The 21,432-nt window shown below is 36.7% G+C and overlaps 2 pseudogenes; one reads left to right on the top strand and one right to left on the bottom strand.

Annotated features, from left to right (window-relative positions):
• Nucleotides 1-290: 290 nt before the first annotated feature.
• LOC126614235 ((-)-germacrene D synthase-like) lies at nt 291-3,281 on the bottom strand (annotated as a pseudogene).
• A 14,928-nt stretch (nt 3,282-18,209) lies between these two features.
• LOC126617273 (microtubule-destabilizing protein 60-like) lies at nt 18,210-21,185 on the top strand (annotated as a pseudogene).
• Nucleotides 21,186-21,432: the final 247 nt, after the last annotated feature.

The raw sequence follows: 21,432 nt of genomic DNA on the forward strand, positions 1-21,432 counted from the left end.
AATTTAATTAGTTCGATTTCCCTCGATGTATATCCTTCTTTGTCATATTTATAATACAACAAGATACAAGACTAATTAACTTGAAACAGAAAATAATGATATCCTAATTGAACAAATAATTCTAAATCTACAAAAACTTTGAAACCTAATTATCGTTTTTCCTTCTAAAGACTACCTAATTAGGACTTAGGAGATCCAATGTAATTCATAATTTACTTAATTTCATAACAATTCCCTTCTTCAACTCCTACTCCAACACTTTGGGAATTACACTACAGCGTTCTACAAAATTCAATGACAAGAGTATATATATTATCACAGAATTTATTTCATTTGTAGTATCAAAGAGAAAACAAACAATTCAAACAAATATATTAAAACTTGGTTTCAACGAAAGACCAGTACAAAGACTGGCTCATTCGTATTTTGTTGGCCACTGGTGATGCCTTATTTTTGAATTTAGGAAAGAGAACAACTAGTCCAAACTGAAGGCCTAAAGAGGCACGGATTCGACAAGGAGTGAAACCACAACATCCTTGAGAAAGATTCCAGCATGAGTAAAGCCATCGTCATGCTTGTATAAAACTTCAATCATTCGTGCAAGATTGACAATTCGTAGTATTATCTGCATGGGGAAAATGGTAGGGCGGTGGCACGTTTCGTTTACGTCCTTCCATGCATTATTCACATGCTTGCTTAGTTCGATTATTGCTTGTTCCTCCGTGGCTTCATGTTCTTTCATGTAGAATTCCACAGATGAGGCAACATGCCCTCTCTTCTGCTCAAACTTCAAAAAATGAAAAGAAAAAAAAACATATCAAGGTTATAGTAGTAGTAGAACAAATCTAGCTAATAAAGAAACAATAAAAAAACTATATATGCAAAGAAAAAAAGAAAAAATTGGAGAATTAATTGATTCTAAACTTTAGTCGAATTGGAGTTTTTGCCACTAAACTAAAAATCTTTGAATATTGATCCTTGAACTTGCCACAGTGTGGAGCATTGATATTTTCGAGGACAGAAGTTCTAATAAAGCAACACAAAAGAATCATTATTCCACACAATGACAAGTTCATAGATCAATACTCAGAAATTTTTTGTTCAAGGATCGATACTTTAATTTTCTCAAGAAAAAGAATGGTAATACTACGTAGTAATGAATTTATACAATTAAGTACATACCTTGTGAGACTTCATATCATTCACGAGTCTACCAATTAATGATGCTGCCTTTACAATCTGAGGGTCACTAAACACCCAATCCAAGGAGTCTTTTGTAACAACACTTCCCATTCCAACAAAGGATGTGGTTGCTAGCGTGAAGTAGGATGTATTAAGTGCTTCTGACAAATATTCATCCATGGTTGGTGTGTAGTTATCATACAACCATTTCGCTTCCTTGAAGTAAGATTTAACTTGGATTTTCATCTGAGAGACGACCAAGCGACGTACATATACGTAATAAAGCATCAATTAATCTTGCTTCTATAATTAATTACTCATGACGATCAAAAATGGTATATAATACAAATTACCACGTAACAGTAATTAGTATGTGTGACTTACTGCTTCTCTCGCATAGTGGATGCGATATGAGTTTCCCTCGTTTCCAAGCTTTTCCTCAATTTCAGCGTAGAGATCCAACAATGCTTGATAACAGACTTTCATGTACTGCTCAGGCAGATGAACCATGGCAGAGATGTCCCACCTGATGATCCACGACGAAACATTTAAAATAAGCTAGTGAAACAATCCAAGAAGACTATCATCCAAAAGTACTAGCTGATGTTCTCATTTTCAGACGTCTTGCTTCTGTTAGAATCGCGTACTGTCTACGTTCAATGAAATAAAATAAAAAATCAAGCTAATCAACCACTGTAAATTGTGAGATGAACAAATTAAACGATTATTATTAGTTTACTTTCAAACCTTTCAACAGCTTCAGTAAACAGCTCTAGTTCTCCAAATGTGCCGTACACGTCATAAATATCATCAATAACGACCATGATGGCAGTAACTTTTCCAAATATCATCCTAGCAAAGGAGTATTCAGGTTCATAGTAGCACCCTAAAGCCCAAAGGTAGCTCTCAACTACTCTGTCCCTTGCAAACGGTAACTTGTTTACAAAGTCCAACTCCTTCCACCATCTGCATTAATTAATTTAAGTACAATTTGATTAAAGCATAACAAGTTTTGCATGAAGTTGATGGTATTAATTGCCAATAATATATATATACATATATATGTATAATAACCTTGTAATTTCACTTAGTTCCTTCTGATGGACTTTCTGCAAGAGGTTGAAATCCAACTTTGCAAAAGTTAGGAGAGTCTCATTATGTGAATTATTTTCGCGGTAGATGGACAAGTACGGCCTTGCTTCTAGCCTTGGGTTGCCCTTCCAGAATGGCTGGTACAATGCATGCTTTACTTGTTGCAAAAGTGGCCCGGGGCTTAAACGATGTGCTGCTGACTCGAGATGAGTGGTGGTGAAGCTTAATGCCTCTTCTAGTATATCCTCTCCGTGTACCCTCAGATGCGTAGCTTCGTACAAGCTTAGTAGTCCGACGATATGAGTGATCCCTTAAATTTCGCATCATTGACTTCCTTGAACTTGTTGAACATGTCTGCTTCAAAAAAAAAAATTAATTAATGCATGCATTACGTGCTTAATTAGAGGAAAAAAAATTTAATCCGTATATAGCTATAGAACAATCCATGAGCACCGAGAGGGCCGGGAGGGGGAACTTACCACATGAAATATTATAACCTTGTTGTCTAAGCAATCTAAAATAGAGAGCAGCAGCATGAAGATCCTCATCATCATCACTTCCTTGGTGATAACAGTGATATGAGTTGTTGTGAATTTGTAGCAAAACTTGATCAATCTCATTTTCAAAATGATGGGAGACGCCTAAGCGCTGAATGGCATCAATCAATTCCAATTTTTTCAAAGATTTACTAGGCATTGGAGCCATTATCATCCTCGTCACTCTTTCCTTCAGTTCTTGAATACGTTGATCTTCTTTTATATTTGTTTCCTGAAAAGACAAATTGAAACGGAATTAGAAAGAATGAAAAAAATAATAAATATATGATGACAAACTATTAGTCTAAATGAATTTCGCACAATAGAAGCATATGATAAGAAATAATCGCCCCAAATGGTGGGAGAGAAATTTGTTGAACGTCGATTAACATCATTAGTCATCGTTTTTGGGCTTTGATGTGCTTGAGGTGCGGACATTTTATTTTTCAAGGGCTGGTGGGAGTTGGAGGAGGTTATTTGCTACTTATGTACACTTCCAGGGTGGTGTGTTTTTTTGGGGGAAGTTGAAGGGTTGGCCTGGTGGGGCGTGTAATATTATTTTCTCAATTCTCATAAAGGGCTAATAATAATGTGATTCAATCAGTTATTTATTATAGAAAACTTCATTTTAATCCTTAAAAAATATGAGTTTTAGATTTTAACCTTGTATAAGATTAAAATCCAATTTTAGTCCCTAGTACATTTAATCATATCATTTATTAGTTATATTTTGATGTTTTATTTATTTTTATTTTTTTATTTTAATGTATCAATTACATTTAAATTTAATTTTTATTTCATTCATCATAATATATTTTAATGTCTACATTTAGGTAACTAATTCTTTTATAATATATATTCCGATAACAATTTTGTATGTTATTTATTTAGGTACATTAATATATTTGAATATTTCGGTATATCCATTGGTACAAACATATAGTTACATTGATTCAATATAATGCATTTCGTTACGTACATTTTGGTACACATATTTGAGTATTGACTTTTAGGTACATTAATTCAATATATTATATTTCGGTAAATACATTTAGGTACGTACATTTTGGTACATACATTTCGGTATTGATATTTATGTACATACATTTCAGTATTAACATTTAGGTACATACATTTTGGTATTGACATTTAGGTACATTAATTCAATAATACATTTCGGTACATACATTTAGGTTAATTATAATATATTTCGGTACAATCATGTAGGTACAAATATTTCGGTACAAAAAAAGTCAATTTTATATATTTCGGCATAGTTATTTCTGTACACTTATGTATTTATATATTTTTGTATCACAAATGTCTTTTAATATTTTCTCATTTACGTTCATTTATAATCAAAAAACTAAATATGTGCATATTAATAAAATTAAAATTTAATATGGAGAGATTAAATAAAAATACACATTAAATAACAAAAATTGAATGTAAATTTTGATAAAAGCACTATTCAAGGGATTAAATTGAATATTTAATCTAGCACCAGGTTTTTTTTAAATTTTAATTTTTTGTAAGGACTAATGTTCAAGAACCCCTATTTATTAAATATTATTTTCTGTATTCTTAATGTAAATTTTATAGAGACTAATTTTATTATGTGGATTCAACTGCTTTATTACATTATTAAACAATCATTTGACAACTAATTTAATCACATTATTATCCGCGTACGAAAAACATTTTTTATAACCTGCATTACACGCCTCTTAAGGTGTATTGAACGTGTTTAAAAATAGAGAAAATCATATTTACTGAACAACTGATTGTTTTTTGAAGTGTGTAATGCCAGTTATAAAAAAAGGTCTTTCGCACGTGGATAATGGAAAGGGGGTGGGCTTAGTCTCACAATAGGCTATCAATAATACAAAGACTTGACACCGTGTTATTTTTTCTTCGCAATGCATTATTAGATTACAACGTGTTGCCCTCTAAAATTTACATAGACTTGACACCACCACCACAATTAGGCCTGGCAAACGGATCGTGTCTGTCGTATTCGTGTCGTTTTCGTGTAACACCTGTTATCTTAACGGGTCGTGTCGGGTCAATGAGTGTAGTAGTAAAAAATCATCCAAATCAGAGTTAAAATAACCGTTAAATCGTGATTTTTTTGTTTATAACCGTCAAAAAATTTTGTCCCGTTACTTGATCTATGAATGTTTGTTTTTTACGATTTTTGGCATATGCGATCTCGAAGTATATACAAACAATTTTGATGGTTGGATAGTTGAAATTAGTTTCGTAGGATGCGTATCCCATCAAAATGATAGATTCACTAACACGGGCGTTTGTTGCGCAGGACTATCTCGGACTGGACTAGCTTCAAGGATTAAGCTGGACTGGCTTAGACTAGACTAAGCTGGACTAACTTAGTGAAGCGTTTGGTGCAGTGTTGGACTAAGAAGTTGGATAATAACAAATTCTAATATTATATTATTTAATATATAAATTATTAATATTTTATTATGATCTAGGTGACCAGAGATGACGAGAAGTCTATCGGGAGTGGTTGTTGAGCATGACGAGGACGAGAGAGGATAGTCTTAGCTAGTCCCATGGTTATTGGGGGGGTCTCGCTAAGACCTCTTAGTGAAGGGTTTTGTCCATGCTAGTCCCCTTTAGTCTCATTAATGTTAGTCCCAGCATGGAACAAACACAATATTAGACTAACAGCTAGTCCAGTCCAGTCCAGTCCCACTTAGTGAGGGCAAACAAACGCCCCTTAGAGTTTATTTATACTTTCATTAAGCTTAACATAAGTTTTTGTGGTGTCCACTTGTGTAAATATTTTAAATTGAAAATCAAATTCAATCATTTTATTCATATAGGGTCAAGGAGTGTAGTTGTAAAAAATCATCAAAATCGAAGTTAAAATAACTGTTAAATCGTGATTTTTCGTTTATAACAGTCGAAAAGTTTTGTCCCGTTACTTGATCTTTGAATGTTTGTTTTTTATGATTTTTGGCGTATGCAATCTCGAAGCATATACAAACAAGTTTGACGGTTGGATCATTGACATTAGTTTTGTAGAATACGTATCTCATCAAAACGATATATTCACTAATACTTAAGAGTTTATTTATCTTTTTATTGAGTATAACATAAGATTTTGTGGTATCCACTTGTATAAATATTTTAAATTGAAGATCAAATTCATTCATTGTATTCATATAGGGTCAATGAGTGTAACTGTAAAAAATCATCAAAATCGGAGTTAAAATAACCGTTAAATCGTGATTTTTCGTTTATAACCGTCGAAAAGTTTATTCCCGTTACTTGATCTCTGAATGTTTGTTTTTTGCGATTTTTGGCGTATGCAATCTCGAAGCATATACAAACAATTTTGACGGTTGGATCGTTGAAATTAGTTTCGTAGGATGCGTATCCCATCAAAATGATAGATTCACTAACACTTCGAGTTTATTTATACTTTCATTAAGCATAACATAAGTTTTTGTGGTATCCACTTGTGTAAATATTTTAAATTGAAGATCAAAGTCAATCATTGTATTCATATAGGGTCAAGGATGGTAGCTGTAAAAAAAATCATCAAAATCGGAGTTAAAATAACCGTTAAATCGTGATTTTTTTTTTATAACCGTCAAAAAGTTTTGTCTCGTTACTTGATCTCTGAATGTTTGTTTTTTACGATTTTTGGCGTATGTGATCTCGAAATATATACAAACAAGCTTGACGGTTGGATCATTGAAATTAGTTTTGTAGAATACGTATCTAATCAAAATGATATATTCACTAACACTAAAGAGTTTATTTATCATTTCATTAAGTATAACATAAGATTTTGTGGTATCCACTTGTATAAATATTTTAAATTGAAGATCGAATTGATTCATTGTATTCATAAAGGGACAAGGAGTGTAGCTGTAAAAAATAATCAAAATTGGAGTTAAAATAACCGTTAAATCGTGATTTTTCGTTTATAACCGTCGAAAAGTTTTGTCCCGTTACTTGATCTTTGAATGTCTGTTTTTTGCGATTTTTGGCGTATGCGATCTCGAAACATATACAAAAAATGTTGACGGTTGGATCGTTGAAATTAGTTTCGTAGGATGCGTATCCCATCAAAATGATAGATTCACTGACACTTCGAGTTTATTTATACTTTCATTAAGCATAACATAAGTTTTTGTGGTATCCACTTGTGTAAATATTTTAAATTGAAGATCAAAGTCAATCATTGTATTCATATAGGGTCAAGGATGGTAGCTGTAAAAAAATCATCAAAATCGGAGTTAAAATAACCGTTAAATCGTGATTTTTCGTTTATAACCGTCGAAAAGTTTTGTCTCGTTACTTGATCTCTGAATGTTTGTTTTTTACGATTTTTGGCGTATGCAATCTCAAAGCATATAAAAACAAGTTTGACGGTTGGATCATTGAAATTAGTTTTGTAGAATACGTATCTCATCAAAACGATATATTCACTAACACTTAAGAGTTTATTTTTCCTTTTATTAAGTATAACATAAGATTTTGTGGTATACACTTGTATAAATATTTTAAATTGAAGATCGAATTGATTCATTGTATTCATATAGGGAAAAGGAGTGTAGCTGTAAAAAATTATCAAAATTGGAGTTAAAATAACAGTTAAATCGTGATTTTTCGTTTATAACCGTTGAAAAATTTTGTCCCGCTACTTGATCTCTGAATGTTTGTTTTTTGCGATTTTTGGGATATGCGATCTCGAATCATATACAAGCAAGTTCGGCGGTTAGATTGTTGAAATTAGTTTCGTAGAATTCGTATCACATCAAGTTCAATGGTATATATATATATATATATATATATTAAGTAGATTTGAATTTATTTATTTTGTACGTATAACACTTAAAAAATTAAATGATATGTATATTTAAGTCGATCCAATGGTCACCAAATTTTAAAATTTAGTTTAATTTATATATATAATTATTATAGTTTTTAGGGGTATAAAATTGTTGAATTAATATATATAATTATTATAGTATTTTTTTAGGGTTATAAAATTATAAAATTAATATTTTGCTTATCGTGTATCGTGTTAACCACGTTTATACCCGAACCAACCCGTTATCTTAACAGGTGCTTATCGGGTTACCCGATAACGACCCGATTCGTTATCATGTCGACCTGAACACCTGTTAATTTTGTGTCGTGTCGGGTCGAGTTATCGGGTCATGTTAGGAATTGCCAGGCCTAGGATCGGGGTGTATCAGAATCTGTCAACCAAACTGATCCAATCCACACGTAGAATGAGAGACTAATATTTGGCATAGGCTAAACCCTATCTTCCAGATGGCTGACTTTTCAAACAAAATAAAAGCCACACGTCCACACTTGAATCTGTCAACCAAATTGATCAAATCCACACATAGAATGAGAGGTTGATCTGTGGCATAGGCTAAAGCCTATCTTTCAGATAGTTGACCTTTCAAACAAGATCAAAGCCACACGTCTACACGTCCACACTTGAATCTGTTAACCAAACTGATCCAATCCACACGTAGAATAAGAGATTAATATGTGGCATAGGCTAAACTTCAAGATGGCTGACTTTTCAAACAAAATAAAAGCCACACTTCCACACTTGAATCTGTCAACCAAATTGATCAAATCCGCACGTAGAATGAGAGGCTGATCCGTGGCATAGGCTAAAGCCTATCTTCTAGATGGCTGACTTTTCAAACAAGATTAAAGCCATACGTCCACACTTCCACACTTGAATCTGTTAACCAAATTGATCAAATCCGCACGTAGAATGAGAGGCTGATCCGTGGCATAGGCTAAATCCTATCTTCCAGATGACTGACTTTTCAAACAAGATCAAAGCCACACGTCCACACTTGAATCTGTCAATCAAACTGATCCAATCCACACGTAGAATGAGAGACTAATATGTGGCATAGGCTAAACCCTATATTCCAGATGGCTGACTTTTCAAACAAAATAAAAGTCACACATCCACACTTGAATCTGTCAACCAAATTGATCAAATCCACACGGAGAATGAGAGGCTGATCTGTGGCATAGGCTAAGGCCTATATTCCAGATTGCTAACTTTTCAAACAAGATAAAAGCCACACGTTCATACGTCCACACTTGAATCTGTCAACCAAACTGATCTAATCCACACATAGATTGAGAGACTAATATGTGGCATAGGCTAAAGCCTATCTTCCATATGGCTGACTTTTCAAGCAAAATAAAAGCCACACGTCCACACTTGAATCTGTCAACCAACTGATCAAATCCACACGTAGAATGAGAGGCTGATTCGTGGCATAGGCTAAAGCCTATCTTCCAGATGGCTGGCTTTTCAAACAAGATAAAAGCAACACGTCCACACTTGAATCTGTCAACTAAACTAATCTAATCCACACGTCCACACGCCACATGTCACATCCCGGCCCGAGCTCGACTCCGCCTTAGCACGATATTGTCCGCTTTGGGCCCCGACCACACCCTTACGATTTTGTTTCTGGGAACTCATGCGAGAATTTCTCAGTGGGTCACTCATCTTGGGATTGCTCTTGCACTATTCTCGTTTAACTTCAGAGTTCCTACAGAACCCGAAGCCCATGAGCGATTGGCTCTGATACCAAATTGTCAGATCCCGGCTCGGGCTCCACCACACCCTGGGCTCGACTCCACTGTAGCACGATATTGTCCGCTTTGGGCCCCGACCACGCCCTGACAGTTTTGTTTCTGGGAACTCACGCAAGAACTTCCCAGTGGGTCACCCATCATAGGATTGACCTCGCGCCATTCTCGCTTAACTTCGGAGTTCCTACGGAACCCGAAGCCAGTAAGCTCCCAAAATGCCTCGTGCTAGATAGAGATGTGAATATACATATAAGGCTTACAAGATCCACACCCCTGAACGATATGGGATCTTACACCACACATCCAAAATCAATTTGAATTGTACTGTTTGCTTGGAGATATAATTATGTCCTTTATTTTATCAAACCCATACTTGCATAAGGAGTCAAAATCTCTTACTGATGCATTCCACGTGGCAAGAATCAAAAGGCATATACCATTTGTATTCATGTGATAATCCTCCCATCCTCCTACATCATCTGATGTCGTGCCTTAATGCACATCCATATTCCATCATATTTTGGGGGTATAATTATTCGAGTATATATAATTATTATAGTTAATTTAATATATATATATATATATATATATATATTAGTTTTTAAGGGTATAAAATTGTTAAATTAATATATATAATTTTTATAGTATTTTTTTAGGGTTATAAAATTATAAAATTAATATTCTGCTTATCGTGTTTCGTGTTACCCACATGTATACCCGAACCAACCTGTTATCTTAATAGGTGCTTATTGGTTTACCCGATAACAACTCGATTCATTATCGTGTCGACCCGAACACCTGTTAATTTCGTGTCGTGTCGTGTCGGGTTATCAGGTCGTGTCAGGAATTGCCAGCCCTAACCACAATGATACAAAAGTCATATAGCCCTACTATAAAATTCTTGTCAACAAATCAGAAAGAAGAAATAGTTGTCACTTAGTACTACTATGTAGTGATATTCTTTTTCAGTTGTAAGTTAGAAAGAATTTTTAACAAACAATATTCTTTTTCACTTAGTACATATTCTTTTTTTATTATTATTATTAACAAACGATATTATCTACACTAAGGGAGAGTGGGTAGGCTTAGCCTCACAATAGGCTAATAATAATGATTCAATCAATTGTTTATTAAATATTATTTTCTCTATTCTTAATGTAAATTCTATAGAGACCAATTTTATTATTTAGATTTAGCTGCTTTAATTGGTTTATGACACTCGTTTATCTCTCAATCATTTTCATCAGTGGGTTCCATCATCTTTCCATCCATCTATAAGTTCGATCGATTACCGTCAATGTTCTCCACGATTTGTCGTGGTATTTTGGGAGGGGTGTGTAGAGCTTTAGCGCTGGTGTTCGCACCACCACCCTTGTGGGCCCTTGTTGGTCCTTCCCGATGTTCGCCCTCGTTGGCGATGTTGCCCATAGGATCTATTTTCCCACGGTCTTCCTTTAGCAACATGGAGTGTAGCTTCTGTATTTTGTGGTGGCGATCGTTGTTGTGGTGGTTCTGGGAAGATGTTGCAACCTCTCTCTTACTCAACTTTGGGATTACTGATGGAATAATTGAAGGAAGTCAAGAGGGTCGACGGTCTGTGGTGATCAAAGCGTGGAGCAAGTTCTTTGAGGCGGCAACTTTTGCAACGGGGACCGTAGCTTCTCTAGGATTTTTCTTTTTGTTGTTTTTTGTGTGTTGGGCTTCCAAACTGTTTTTGGGCCCTCTTTTGTTTTATGGTCCACCTTGTGCTTACTTTGTATCTGGACCATTACTTTGTAATGTGTGTTGTCGGTAATAAATTGTCCACTTTGTTCCAAAATAAAAATAAATAAAAAATAAAAAGTTAGATGCTAAAATGCATAGATGGAGATTAATCCAAACCGCTCAAATCCACATCACAAATTCCAAATTGATCAGAACCATTAGAAAGAAAGGCTTCTCTCACAATTTAAGCAAACCACCTTTTCATTTCTCCCTAATCACACACACACTCTCTCTCTCTCTCTCTCTCTCTCTCTCTCTCTCTCTCTCTCTCAATTATTGCTATCTCTCTCTCGCTCTCTAATCTATCTATCTATGGAGAAATTTTTAATTGTGACAGGAACATGAACACATGTGGTACACCATGTGTTTTAATAAGAGTGGTGGGGAGTTTTATTTTTTTAAGTTATTAACTTTTTAGCACACATATCCCACCATTTGTATAGTGACATATGGTGTACCACCCCGTGTACCGGTCACATTGAAAAATCTCTCCTCTCTATGACGTCTTGTTCAAAGGGACATGTACAAATCCACCACGTGTATATGCTTCTATATACAAAGCCAACACAAAAGGTGAATACTATTTTTGGTGTCACCAAGCTTCAACAAAAATATTTGTATAAAAATGCCCCCAAGACAAAAAAAAAACTTCAAAGATATCCCAAAATAATGCATCAAATAAGGTAGGGGTATTTTCATCATTTTAAGAGTGCTTTTTTAATAATTAATTTTTTTGTGCTATTTTTTTTAATTAGTACTTAACAATAGGTTAGAAATATGTAATTCGATTAGTTGTTCATTCAATATTATTTTCTCTAATTTTAAATACGTTCAAAACATCGTAAGAGGCGTGTAATGCCGATTACAAAAAGGAACTTTCGCACGCGGATAATAATGTGATATAATTAGTTGTCAAATGATTGTTTTTTTTAACAAACGATATTATCTACACTAAGGAGGAGGGAATGGGCTTAGCCTCACAATGGGCTAGCAATAATGTGATTTAATCAGTTGTTTATTAAATATTATTTTTTCTATTCTTAATGTAAATTCTATAGAGACCGATTTTATTATGTGGATTCAGCTACTTTAATTGGTTTATGAGGCGTTTCTTCTAGCTTAATCTAAGATTATTCATTTACTTCAAATATTTTACTTTCCTTTTGTCAATTTACGCATATAAATACATTTAAAACGTGTAAATCACGTGTAGCACGAATAAGGTTTTTCACCAATAATCATATCCATTGGCGTGGTTACTCCACTTTAACTAATTGTTGACCCTAAAAACTATCAAGCCTACGTGGCACGCAGGTTGAGTAATTAATAAGCTAACTATGTTCTTCGTTTGTATGCGGGGCGTGCCAACTCGTCGGCCGATGAGTAAAATTTGTTGATGTTGCATTGGGTGCGCTGCTGACTTCTGAATCTCACGACTGCGGTCAAGGAAGGAACACTCTCGACCTTCGGGTTCTAGAGCTTGAAGACAAAGCTGCTAGTTCTGCGAAGTTCAATATCAAATTCGTCTTTCAATGTGCCGAATATAATAACTTGTAACACCTCACTTCGTCGAAAAGGCTAATGAGATGACCTCTGCCAATAAGGAAAAAATCCTTCTCGACCGAGACTTGGATAGATAACCAGTCGGCCTCGACGCACTGCTGTTTATCCAAACTGAAGGTGCTCCGCGGTCGGCTGATTCTACGGCAACAATGCTGTTTATCCAAACTGAAGATGTTCGCCAGTTGCATTCACAGTGCTGTTTATCCAAACTGAAGATATGTTGGCGAAAAAGAAAATAAAAAAATCTCAAGATGTTTGAGAGGTTTCGCGTAAAGCAAGGGTTTGCACAGGGCAGTTTGTGTGTTGTGTTGGAGATCCCTTCCATGCTGCTGATGCTCTTGTATTTATAGCAATGCAGTCTGTTTGATGGCTTTGTAAAACTATTCGCCGTGTAAATTGCCAATAATATTATTATGAATATTATCTTCTGACCATCCGATTTGCATGCAATCCCATCTTTTGTGCTTGAAAATCTCCTTATCCCGTCAGTCCACCCTTGCGGTATAATCATATTTTAAATAGGACATCATTAATCTGGTTGCTGGATTCGATACTTATCTCGTTATTCAAATCACCCAACAATTTCATGTGGACCTCCCAAACATTTCAAGTTGCATTATCATCGTCAACATCCAGAAAATCCACGTGTAGGCATGCATGGAAGGTAGTCTTCCATCAAATATCTTGTCAAACTCCATCCATCAAACTTTACAATTAGATAGGGGAGCATATGGCCCAAACACAATCCAATCAGAACTCATTTTCTTTTCAACCAACGCAGCTGGCACCAAATTAACCCAAAAAAAACATGACTAATCCTTCACGTTTGACTCCCCCTTATCTTCATGCAATAAAGATTGCAGTGTGGTTTAGATGAATAATCACCAATCAATAAAAATCGTTTGCCATCACGTGTTAGGACTCTTCACATAATGCTATGATGTTCCAATCCATACGTTTGAATGCGTCAAGATAATTCATTATTAAAAGATAATTATTATGATTAAAAAACCATAATATTATCTCTTAACCATAACAAAATTATATTAACTTTCTTATCCGACGGTTAAGAACCATGCTCACTCAACGGCCTTGATTATTCGGGCTGATGGTGTAAAATCGGGTCCAAACATTGCCCCCCAGTTTCCTTGAGCTTCGGCCCGAAAGCCGAATGGTTAAGGAAATTAAACCTAGGGTCGAATAATTGCTGAGAGCATCACGACTGAAGAAGGAGGTCGAGAACCCATATGCTAAGGAATTTCCCTTCTTCAACAAACCACCCACATAGGTTTTGGCCGAGCTATTCATCACCGAGATTTTATGAAGAAGTAGCATGTCCCATCATTAATTCCTACCCTCAAAAGCATGATGGCTTTTCCTTTGGTAGTCCAGCAACATGAGGAACTTGACTAGGGACTTGAATGTCTATAAGTTCTCTGCTGAAATCACCGTCGGCTATTTAGCCGACTTAGGACATCATCAGCGTTGTGACCATGGTGGAAAAGCATCCTCAAGCACTCCATACTTATCATCCTTTAGCTACCATTATTTCTTATACAAGGCTTAACAGAGACTCATTCGCCAGAAACTTTGTAAGTACTTCGACCGTCCACTTTATTTGGTCGAAAAATAAAAATGGGGCCGAGAAGAAGAAAACTTGAGTATCAGTAACTCAGCCTACCATCAATTCTCGGCCACCATTTACCTATTCGACTGTCAACAAATACGCATGTTGGCTGGCATCCTCAATTTCTCAATCGAGAACACCAAGACAAAGACGTCAAGAGAAAGAGAAGATTATGGCCGATGACATGACTAATTTATGCATGCCATACTTTTTTGGCCGAGATTCCCATTCGGTGAGATCTGTCTTGTTGCAAACGTTACCTTGCCGAATTAACCAAAGGAAACCTCTTGAAAGTCAAGCCTAGAGCTTCTTGACTCGTCTTTTTGGCAGAAGCCACACGCCAATACATGTTGCTGAGCTGAACTTTCAAATCAACTCATTCGACTGCTGCTTCCTTAAGCTTCTTGGTGGAGAAAGACAAGACCAAGAAATATACTATCATCGAGCTCGACCGAAACCACATAATAGATTAGGCATGTGATTGCATCGTGCTCAGCTGTCGAATGGCCTCTAATACACCGAGTGCCAAAACGATTAAACTGAATGGCTCTGCTAGAAGACGATTGAAAATATGATTAAGCCGAGCACACCACTTATTCCTCCCTTATTTCTTTGAATATCGGCTCGTAAATCGAATGGTCGAGGAAAATATCAACTTTCATTTGAACTTACTCCACCGAATAAAGAAATACTCCAAAAATTGGGATCAAGTAACTGCATCGACGCCATTCATCTAAAAATTCATTCGGTTGTCAACTGGATTTCAGAAGTTATCACGAACAATTCCTTCCAGCCAAGAAACATCAAGTAGCTATATATGCTTGGTGGGCCGAGAAACATCATCGTCGACCGAGGTATTAATGGGGCCGAGTGCTACATGCAATGTTGCCAAGTATATATATATCAAACCCCATGACGCCAACTGGTTTCCTATATATATATATATATATATATATAACCAAGGCCACAAAAAATCAAGCCTTGGAATGGTTTTTAACATCCACCGACCTTGCTCGCTTACTCTCGGCCTAGACGGGCGAATTTTTTTGTTTTTGTACGAGGTCAGGATGCTCGTTGCCCCTTTATTTTCTTATGCATCATCAACTCAAACAGCCAGATGGATAAGAAAATAAATTCTTATTCGTGACAGCTCGGCCTATTGAGAAAACTGGCAGCTCGACCAATCAAAGTCAGCAACACCAATTATACCATTTTCTTAAGCATCGACTGAATAGTTGAATGGTGAAGAAAATAAATAAAAAAATTTTAAGAAAAAAATAAATGGTCGAACCATAATCAGGTGGAGGCCAACGATGCTTTATTCCAAGCCGAGATCTTTTAATATCAAAATTCTCAATTTGATTTCGCTCTAGGCCGAATAAAGAATTTTCTCCAAATATTTTTGACTCGGCGAAATATTTTTCATTTTCGACCGCCGAATGTGTTGAACAATTATTATGCCCCCCAGGCATAATCATTTTATTAATTTCGGCTCTTAATTCGAACAGCTTAGCCGAATGGGATTTCTGTATATCGGCTTTATCACCAATAATCATATCAATTGGTGTGGTTTCGGCTTCTAAGATCACATCTCCAATTACGATATCAATTGATGTGGTTTTTTCTTCTAAAGTCGTGTATCGGTCTCGTTCATCATTGGAACCTTCATTTGATGAATTATTTTCTGAGTCAATTTTTGGCTCAGAAACTTAAACTTTTTCTTCTAGGCCTACCACACTTTCATTCTCGACCGAACAAACAAGTGGCCTAGGTTCTTCTTTGGCCATCTTGACAATTTACCTAGGCCGAAGTTTGATTGTTGTTGGGGCGGAAAATTGCCCCCATCTTCTAGACAACTTGTCAAGGAGTTTTGCTTTCTTCTTGTAGCAATGCTTCACTTGGCGCCAAGTCTCCAACGGAACCTGATTGAAATCTTGATCTATCATGTGAAAGTAGTTTTAGCACTATGTCCCACTGGGCGTGCCAAAATGTTGATCCTAAAAACTACCAAGCCTATGTGGCGCGTAAGTCGAATAATTAATAAGCTAACTACGTCCTTCGGTCGTATGCAGGGCGTGCCAACTCGTCGGCCGAGGAGTAAAATTTGTTGACGTTGCGTTGGGTACGCTGCTGACTTCTGAATCTCGCGACTGCGGCCGAGGAAGGAACACTCTCGACCTTCGGGTTCTAGAGTTTGAAGACAAAACTGCTAGTTCTACGAAGTTCAATATCAAATTCGGCTTTCAATGTGCCGAATATAATAACTTGTAACACATCACTTCGTCGAAAAGGCTAATGAGATGACCTATGCCAATAAGGAAAAAATCCTTCTCGACCGAGACTTGGATAGATAACCAGTCGGCCTCGACGCACTGCTGTTTATCCAAACTGAAGGTGCTTTGCGGTCAGCTGATTCTACGGCAACAGTGTTGTTTATCCAAACTGAAGATGTTCGTCGGTTGCATTCACAGTGCTGTTTATCCAAACTGAAGATGTGTTGGCGAAAAAGAAAATAAAAAAATTTCAAGATGTTTGAAAGGTTTCGCGTAGAGCAAGGGTTTGCGCAGGGTAGTTTGTGTGTTATATTGGAGATCCCCTCCATGCTGCTGATGCTCTTGTATTTATAGCAATGCAGTCTGTTTGATGGCTTTGTAAAACTATTCGCCATGTAAATTGCCAATAATATTATTATGAATATTATCTTTTGACCATCCGATTTGCATGCAATCCCATCTTTTGTGCTTGAAAATTTCCTTATCCTGTCAGTCCACCCTTGCAGTATAATCCTATTTTAAATAGGACATCATTAATCTGGCTGCTGGATTCGATACTTATCTCGTTATTCAAATCACCCAACAATTTCATGTGGACCTCCTAGACATTTCAAGTTGCATTATCATCGTCAACATCCAGAAAGTCCACGTGTAGGCATGCATGGAAAGTAGTCTTCCATCAAATATCTTGTCAAACTCCATCCATCAGACTTTACAATTAGATAGGGGAGCATATGGCCCAACCACAATCCAACTAGAACTCATTTTCTTTTCAACCAACGCAGCTGGCACCAAATTAATCCAAAAAAAACATGGCTAATCCTTCACGTTGGACTCCCCCTTATCTTCATGCAATAAAGATTGCAGTGTGGTTTAGATGAATAATCACCAATCAATAAAAATCGTTTGCCATCACATGTTAGGACTCTTCACATAATGCTCTGATGCTCTAATCCATACGTCTAAATGCGTCAAGATAATTCATTATTAAAAGATAATTATTATGATTAAAAAATCATAATATTATCTCTTAACCATAACAAAATTATCTTAACTTTCTTATCCGACGGTTAACAACCATACTCACTCAACGGCCTTGATTACTCGGGCCAATGGTGTAAAATCGGGTCCAAACAATTATATAACCCATCTATTGTGGATTCATAACTAATTTTGTCCAGCTCATATTTTGACAAGACAAACATGGACTGGACTTAAATCGATTTTAATCGGTCAAAACATATCCCAACCAGCCCACCAAATACGCCCTTAAAGTTTAAGGATAGAAACCTAACTAATCATGGTGCCTAAAGGAGATTCAAACTTAGAAGTATATTCCAACTTTGAAAAGGGCACAAAGTTTTGACTGAAAGATTAGGCCCAACTGAACAAGAAGAAACCAAATTATGCCCAACAATTTTAGCGTCCAAAGTGAGTGTCTGAGCCGTGGTTTAGAAACGTGTCCGATTTAGGGCCTGATCGTATAACTTAGCTACACTACGCACACATTTCCTATTCCTAGTATAAAAACATACATGTTACCATACACAGACATTTACACAGAAAAAGGAAAACTACAAAGAAATGTTAACTCCCTTGAAAGAAACCTTGGCAAGCTTGTTACAATTTTGGCCCTTCCAATTGCTACTTCTAGCCACTTTCCTCGTCCTCCTCTTATACAGATGGTCATCCACCTCCGCAAACGCACCACCACCTTCTCCACCAAAGCTCCCTATCACTGGAAACCTTCACCAAGTAAGCTTGCAAATTCATCGCTCACTTCAAACCTTATCTCAGCGACACGGGCCTCTCATGCTGATCCATTTTGGAAGTACGCCAGTCCCTGTGGTCTCGTCCGCTGAGGCTGCTGCGAGGTCATGAAAACCCATAACACCACATTTGCCAACAAACCCCAGATCATATTCTTCAAGAAGTTTTGCTACAATTTCAAAGATGTGTCATTTGCACCTTATGGTGAGTCACTACTAGAATTATAGCTATAGAACACCAACGACCGTCAACTTGCACCTCCAAGATCCTCTTCCCGTCCTCTATCCAACTCCCAAGTTAGTTTCATCAAATTCGAACCTGAATTTCCTCAATTTCATATCTAAGAAACGGTAACCATGGATTTTCCGGCCAATTTACAGCCAAGCTTGCCGAAATTGGACCTCGACCCAAGAGGTAAAGATGATCCTCTCCTCGTGGGCTGTCTTCCAGTGTAAGTTCTTTTCCAAAATAAAAACGTTGATCGATTCTAGATTTCAAATCTTAATTCCATTTTCTGTATGCATGTCGAAGATTGGGGACGAGGAAGGTGAATCAAGGTTGTTTGAGACCTGGGCCGAGAAGAATGGAAGTTTTTGTAGGTCTTAGTTGCTGGAAAAGGCGAGGAAGAGCGTGCCGAAGAGTGGAAAGGTGATGCATTTGATTCAGGTGTTTGAGAAGCTGGTTTCGATTCAGAGCTCGAAGGATCCGGATGAGCAGAATGGGGAGGAGGAAGCAGCGGAAGAGATTGGGAAGAAGGCGGCCAAGTGGGCATTGCCCGGATTGTAGCCTCCTAAGGCACCGGAAACACAGGTCTCGTCTTCTTCGTTTTTCCCGCCAAACTTGTTCTTGACGTCGGAGAATCTCGGTCTGGATCGGCAAACTTCAGTCTCTTCTTCTTGGGATGGAAGTCTGGGAAGGTTAGCAATTATACTTGATTATAGTTAGCATGAGAATTTGAAGCACATCAGGTGTTTGTTGTATGTCCTGACTCAGTTTGGTTGTGCTCTTTTGACTAAACAGTGTCTCAAGCAGGACTTCGAATGGGGGGGCGAAGGAGCCGAGGAAATGTAATTCTTGTCCTTACTGTTTTTACATTATTTGGAGATTGAAAATGATTGACTAACTCAGGTTACCTCTGTATTCCGGTTTGAATTTCAGAGCTCTGAATCTTGTAGCACAATCGGAGGAGGGAGATGGAAGAAGAAAAAGCAACTGAGAGCCACTAGCACTAAGCCATTCAAGCTAAGAATATAGGTAAACTGTGCTGAAAATGAATGGTATCGAAAAGCACTCGAAAGTTTACTTGGTTTGCATTGCTTCTAACTTTGTTTTGTGATATCACTGCAGGAAAGGGGAAGACAAAAGGAGGAAGAGTTCATGAAGAAGCTACAAGAGATGATGATGGAGGAGGAGAGACAGCGGATACCAATTGCTTAGGGCCTCCCATGGACAACTGACGAAGCAGAGGTATAGATACCAATTCAATGTCCCAAATCACATGAAAATGACTATTTAAGTGATTTTATTGCTATTGCAAGACAGACAAGACCGAACGACTAACTTGTATGCATATCTTTGTATTTGTCATCTAAGTGCTTACTGAAACCTCTAGTAATAGAAATAACAATACCAACAGACCTGAAGCTCCACAGTGACATGCGGGCAATAGAGCGAGTAGAGTTTGACCATCAGGTGATTTTGAATACTTCGGCCCTAAGAATATGTGCTTTGTCTCTATATTTTCAATCACTCAGCTTAGTAGTGCATATAAACTCTGAAAAAAAATTGTTTTCAGGTAGCATTTGGGAAATAAGTTATTGCCTCGATTTTGTAGAATTAACTTTGTGACATCATCCTAACATGTAAATTACTTGTGGGGACAAATTTTGTACAATAAACGTTTATGTTTGCATCGTAACATGGAATGACAATCTTAACATGAAATGAACAACTGTGAGATATCTGTAAGGACAACTTCATGAAGTTGCTCTTCTTAAATATGTCACTTTGGAGATAACAGATGTATACAAGTGTTGGTATGTTGGGCATGTGACAACAAATTGCCTTTCTGAATTTGGTTTTTATGTGTGTGCACCCATCAGGTGGTAGAGAAGATGAGCCTGTTTGAGCAATACAAGATGGAAAGAGAAAGACTGCTGAAGGTAAAGAGTTATTGCACTTGATGAGCAATTCAGTCTATTCGTCACCACTCATATAGGTTTCCCTGTGGTCCATTTTTCTGTGAAGCAATTCAGTAATTATATTTGATGCTTACAGATCACAGAGAAGTTGATAGCAGATATGTTCTTAGTTGAAGTTGCAGAAGGGTTGCAGTGAATTTGTTGAGATTTTTGTATGGTAAATTATGACTGCAAACCTCTTGAAAATCTACTATTCCCAGGTATTTATATGATCATATCTCAGTGTTGTCCTCAACTCTAATCACTTTAACAGTTGGACTTGAGTTAACATTATTCTTACGAAATTTGTGGGTTTGATTTTGGGTGCGGGCTGCAGCTGATGATCAGGTTCAAGTTATTGAGATGATTAAGCTCTTGGAAACAAAGGGTTGGAAGACTTTTTAAAGTTTGGTTCCAACATTTGTAAAAAATTGCATAAAATATCAGTTGTGCAAATTTATAGTTGTATTCTTATATTTTAATGATATTACAATTTGTTTTCTCACCAAAAACAGAAAAAGAAATATGATACTCCAATTTGGGTGCCCACACATGACATTTTTTTTTTAAAGCACAATTTGCAACTTTGACACCAATGTGAATTAGGGTGGCACTGTTTGCAGATGGCACCAATGTAATAAGGGTCTCCATTGTTACGATAGAGTCCTCTACGTAGGACATGTTCTCTAATTTAGTGGTTGCTTGGTGGCAATTGAGGTTTGCCACCAACGTGAGTGTCCACAATTGATAGGAGACACCAATGAAAAGGGTGTCATCTAGCCAAAATTCTAGTAGTGAGTATTGGAGAAAGGTTTCGC

This window comes from Malus sylvestris, chromosome 3 (genome assembly GCF_916048215.2).
Source record: "Malus sylvestris chromosome 3, drMalSylv7.2, whole genome shotgun sequence".
Classification (NCBI taxonomy): Eukaryota; Viridiplantae; Streptophyta; class Magnoliopsida; order Rosales; family Rosaceae; genus Malus; species Malus sylvestris.